The sequence below is a fragment of the Penaeus monodon genome, unplaced genomic scaffold (genome assembly GCF_015228065.2).
Source record: "Penaeus monodon isolate SGIC_2016 unplaced genomic scaffold, NSTDA_Pmon_1 PmonScaffold_2591, whole genome shotgun sequence".
Classification (NCBI taxonomy): Eukaryota; Metazoa; Arthropoda; class Malacostraca; order Decapoda; family Penaeidae; genus Penaeus; species Penaeus monodon.
The window spans coordinates 20,001-25,921 of NW_023656263.1; the positions used below are offsets into that span (position 1 = coordinate 20,001).

At 29.2% G+C, this 5,921-nt stretch overlaps 1 pseudogene; it reads left to right on the plus strand.

Annotated features, from left to right (window-relative positions):
- Positions 1-5,554, plus strand: part of LOC119570399 — a 10,481-nt pseudogene extending 4,927 nt beyond the window's left edge.
- Positions 5,555-5,921: the final 367 nt, after the last annotated feature.

Sequence of the window (5,921 nt, forward strand, 5' to 3'; positions counted from 1 at the left end):
TCTCCTCCTTTTCCGTCAGTAAGAGGTTCAATATTGACTTATATAAACATGATAAGTGCAATATAGAGACACGCATTCACATTTTCATATATATATATGTACTCAAAAACAAGTAATATACATGCATGTGGATATCCCTATATTTGATATTCACTTAAGAATGCACAGCACTTATTATGATTTTACTTTAATGATTTCAGGTGAGTCAGGGGGTTTGTCCAGTTTGGATTCAGCCTCCTCGAGTCAGGAGGTGGCCCAAAGGGGGAGACGTATGCCGCCAGCGAGCGGTCGAGTTAGCGTCTGTGATTCTTCCCCTCATCCTCAAAAAGCAACCTCACATTGCTCGGACTGTTTTTTCACAACTCTCTAATTTCATTCTGTCAGCATCCTCCCCTCTGCAGTATATAGGGAAGTAACTGTAGAAATATACAGATAAATTGATGGCTAGTTTGATAGAAGATACATATATATCTATATCTATGTATATATTATAATATATATATATATATAATATTATATATATATTATATATATATATTTATAAATTTTTATATCACTATCTTTTCTTTCTGTCTGTCTGTCTGTCCTCTGTCCCCTGTGTGTGTCTCTCCTCTCTGTCTCTGTGTGTGTGTCTCTCTCTCTGTCTCTGTGTGTGTCTCTCTCTCTCTGTCTTTCTCTCTCACTGTCTCTCTCTCTCACTGTCTCTCTCTCTCTCTGTCTGTCTCTCTTTCTCTCTCTCTTTCTCTCTCTTTCTCTCTTTCTTTCTTTCTCTCTTTTTTTCTCTCTCTTTCTTTTCTCTCTCTCTCTCTCTCTCTCTCTCCTCTCTCTCTCTCTCTCTCCTCTCTCCCCTTTCTCTCTCTCTCTCTCTCTCTCTCCCTCTCCATATATATAATATATATATATTTTATATATATATATATTTATATTATATATTTATATATATATATTTATATATATATTTATATATATATATTTTTTATATATTTAAAATATAATATTTATATATTTATTATATATTTTATATTTTATATATAATATATATATATATATATATATATATATATATATATATATAATATATATATATATACGTATTTATATAATATATATAATATATATATATTATATATATATATATTTTATACATATATATATATATTATACATATAAATGAAAACTACAATTAAGTATCATGCTGTAACAACGGCCACTCAACATGAGCTTATACCGTTGAAAAAAAAAAAAAAAAAAAATATATTATATATTTTATGTTATATATATTATATATTATATTATTATATCTATATATAATATATATATATATATATATATATTTTATATATATAAATTTTTTTATATATATGCTTTTATATATATATATATATATTTTATATAATTTTTATATATATATTATATAAAATATATATACATATATCTCTCTTTCTTTCCTCTCTTTCTTCTCTCTTTTTTCTCTTCTTCTTTTTTCTCTCTTTCTCTCTTTTTTCTCTTTTTGTCTCTTTCTCTCCTCTCCTCTTCTCTCCTCTCTCTCTCTCTCTCTCTCTCTCTCTCCTCTCTCTTCTCTCCCTCTCTCCTCTCTCTCTCTCTCTCTCCTCTCTCCTCTCTCTTCTCTCTCTTCTCTCTCTCTCTCTCTCTCTTCCTCTCTCTCTCTCTCTCTCCCCCCCCTCTCCTCCTCTCTCTCTCTCTCTCTCCTTTTCTCATTCTCTCTCCTTTTCTCTATCTCTCCATATATATATATATATATATATAATATATATATATATATATATATATTTTATTTTTTTTATTTATTTATTTATTATTAAATTTTTTTATTTTATAATATATATTATATATATTTATATATATTTTTAAATTTATATATTTTTTATATATATATTATATATATATATTTATTATATATATTATATTTATATATAATTATATAATTATAATATATATAATATATAATATATTTATATATATATATTATATATATGTATATATATATATATATATATATTTATATATATTAATTTATATATTATATAATATAATTTTATTTATTATATATATATATTATATAATATATATATATATTATAAAATATATATATAATATATATATATATATATATAATATATATATATTATATTTTTTTTATTTTTAAAATATATTTTCAAAAAAAAAGGATATAATAAAATTTTTAAATATTATTTATATATATATAAAATTATTTTTTAATTTTATATTTTTTTTTAAAATTTTATATATTTAATATAATATTTTATATATATTAATTTTATTATATTAAATTTTTATATTATTATTATTTTATTTTTATATATTTTATATATATATATTTTATAAAATATTTTAAACCTTCTTTCTAAAATTAATTATATTTTAATATTTTTATATCTTTATTTTCTATTTTATCTCTATTTCTATTATTATATTTAATCTATCTTATATATTTTATTATATATCTATTATTTTTTAAATTTTATTCTATTATATCTATATATAAAATATTTATATATTATTCCTTTTAATATTTCTCTCTTATATTTTTCTCTATTTATATTATCTCTCTATCTCTATTTTATTCATAATATATCTTCCCCCTCTATAATACCCAACCCTCAATTATATCATTTTATACTATTATTTCTCGTCTTTTTCTTTTATATCTATTCATTTAATTATGTGTTTTTATAGATACCATGTATATAGGTGGTGAATATCTAGGTTTTATATATATAATATTATATTAAAATTTTATATATATTTTATCCTATTTATATATTATATTATATATATATATTTATAAACAGGTGGGGTTGTGTGGGGCGTGCATGTTGGGGTGCTGTTTTTTACCCCCCTACCTAAAAAATTTTGCATACGGGCCCATTGAGTAAGCCCCTATTTAAAATTTAGAAAAACATGAAAAAAATTTTAATGCGGGCCTAAAACCCAACTGCAAAGGTTTTAAATTAAAGCCGATACCCAACTTGTTTTGACAGAAATTTTGGGGCAAGCGGGCCCAAAAGGTCTCCTCGGGTTTTTTTGGAGAAATTTGAATTTTGACCCGAGATTGGGCTCGAACCCCGGGTTTTTCCTCCCACTCCCTTGGGGCCCAACGCTCTTCTCCAGCTATTCTTCCTCTCCTCAAGATGGGGGAAAGGGGCGCTAAAGGAATGCTTTTCAGGTTACGCTGGGGAAAAATGCTTTTTTTCCCAGTAAGAATTTTTTTTACCTGGGGTTTGCAGTGTTTTAAAACTTGTATTTGTGTGGGGGGGCTTTTCAGTGTTTTTTGTAAATAAAAAATAGTGTATAACCTTAAAAATTTTCAAGGGTTATTTAAATTTGGTAATTTTTTGGTTTAAAAAACTTTTTAGGGCAAAAATTTTTTGTTACACACACACACACACCCACACACACCCACACCCAAACACACACACACGACCCCACACAAAACACACCCACACACCCCAAACACACACACACACCCCCCACAAAACACACCAACCCACCACACCACACAAAACAAACATCCACCCCAAACATACAAAAAACATACACCACCCCCCATCACACACAAACATACACCACAAACTACCCCCACATACATACACACTACATCACACACTACTACCACGTAAAATACAACACCACAAAACACCACACACACCACACACACACAAAACACCACACCACACACACAACACAAATATATATATATATATATTTATTATATATATATATATATTAAATATATATATATATAATATATATATTAAATATATTATATTATAAATATAATATATTATATATTTTATAAAAAATAAAAATTTTTTATATATAAAAATATTATATATATATATAATATAAATATATATATATATATATAAAAATTAAATATATATATATCCATTATTTATTTTATAAATATAATATTTTATATATATATATTGTAGATTTATATATTATATATTTGATCAATAATAATAGGAAAATTATTTTATAAATAGATATATAGATAGAGACAGATGTTTCCCCCCCCCCCTTTCCTCTTCTCTCTCTCCCCCTCTCTCTCCCGCTCTCCTCCCTTTTCCTCTCCCCTTCTTCTCTCCTCCTCTTTTCCTCTCTCCTTCTCCCCTCCTCTCTCTCTCCAAATACTGATCACACCCAATTTTTCCCCTTTTTGGCGGCAGGTAGAAGCAGACAAGTACTTTTTCCGAGGTTTTCTCCCAATTCCTACAAACATTTTTAAGCCCTGGAAGCCCCTTCCTCCCAAGCGTCTATGTCTTTCTTTTCATCGCTGAGCACAGTGAGCATAATCCCGACGTTCACTTCGGTGTTTCCATAACTCCACAAATGAAGCCTTGTCCCTGGAACTCGGGGAGTGCTGGGACGCTGCTTCTCTCGCAGCTGAGGTAACCCTTTAAATTTTTTATTTTAGATTGATTTTAAATTTTCCTTTTAAATTTGGTTTAGGGTTTATAAAATTTCAAAAAGTTGACAAAAGCCCCGATGATAGACTGCTGGGATCAGGACTTCCCAAAGTTTATGTTTTTTTTAAAAGGGAAATAATTTTTTAAAATAAAATAAGGAATATTTTTTTAAATAAAAAAGAATAAAGGGAAAAATTTAAATATCTTTTTTATTTTATTGCCTTTTGTGTGTGTGTGTGTTTGTGTGTGGGGTGTGTGTGTGGGGTGGTGTGGGGGTGTGTGTGTGTGTGTGTGTTTTTGTGTGGTGTGTGTTTTTGTGTGTGTGTTTTTGTGTGTTTAAAATATTTTTAAAACTCTTTTTATAAAGAAAAAAAAAATACTAATATATCTATAGTATTTTTATTTTTTCCCCTCTTATAGGTTAAATCAAACCTTTTATGCGGGGTTGTAAAAACGTAACCCCTGCAACCCAAAAGTTAAACCAAACATTTTTGAACTCCTGCCCCAGCACATAAAAATATTCCTTGATCTGGGGAGCAACATTTTTAAAACCCCGTCATCCCCCCCAAAAGGTGATCTCAATCCAGGGTGAAAATGCATTTTCTCATTGACCCAGGGGAGATTTACGGGGGTTTTTTGGGGGGCCATAAAACATACAAATTAAGAAAACAGAAAAAAGGGTTACTACAGAGGGGTGACGATGAGGAGGGAAAAGCTGTATCTGTTATTAATGAAGTATGCTCCATATTTGATCTCTTACTGAGAAAATTTCGGGTGGGGCCCAGATATCTTTTGGGTTTTTACACCAAAAGGGGAATTTTTCCAGCTTTGAAATTCATTTTGGGCCGAAAAATCCCACTTCTGCTAAGATAAAGATTAGTGTTTTTTGACTGCCTCATTGAAAATACTTTTACTCATGGAGGGGGGGGACATCAAAAAGAGAAAATGGGAGACCTGATCTCCCTCTTCAAATCTCAGAGGAAAAATTTCCCCTGGTCAAGGGGAGGAGTGGAAAACCCCGCAAAGAAAGGTGAAAGGGGTCCCAAGGGGGAAAATCACCAGCGGTTAAACCTTCCCGGGCTTTTAAGAGTAACCTTTAGCTTACGGGGAACGCAAAGGAAAGCTAGAGGTTCCCTCAAAACTTGGAGGGGGCTGCCCCTAACTACTGTGAGTTGATAAGGAAAATCATGATTGCAGATGTTTTTTCGTTGCTATTGAAAGAATTTTTTCCCCCAGTGAAAAGCCCGACGTATTAGAAAAGGGAAAAAATCTTATCTGAACTGAAAACGGGTTTCTAAGGTCTTGTTTTTTTGAGTGTCCCGGGGAACATAGGAAACTTCAGATTTATCAGATGACAGGGGGTAACTAGATTTTAGGCAAGTCTTCAAATATTATCACTTTGCTGACTATTTTTTGCAAAATTTTTTTTAAAAATAATTTGGGAAACTATACTGAAAGAAGTGACTG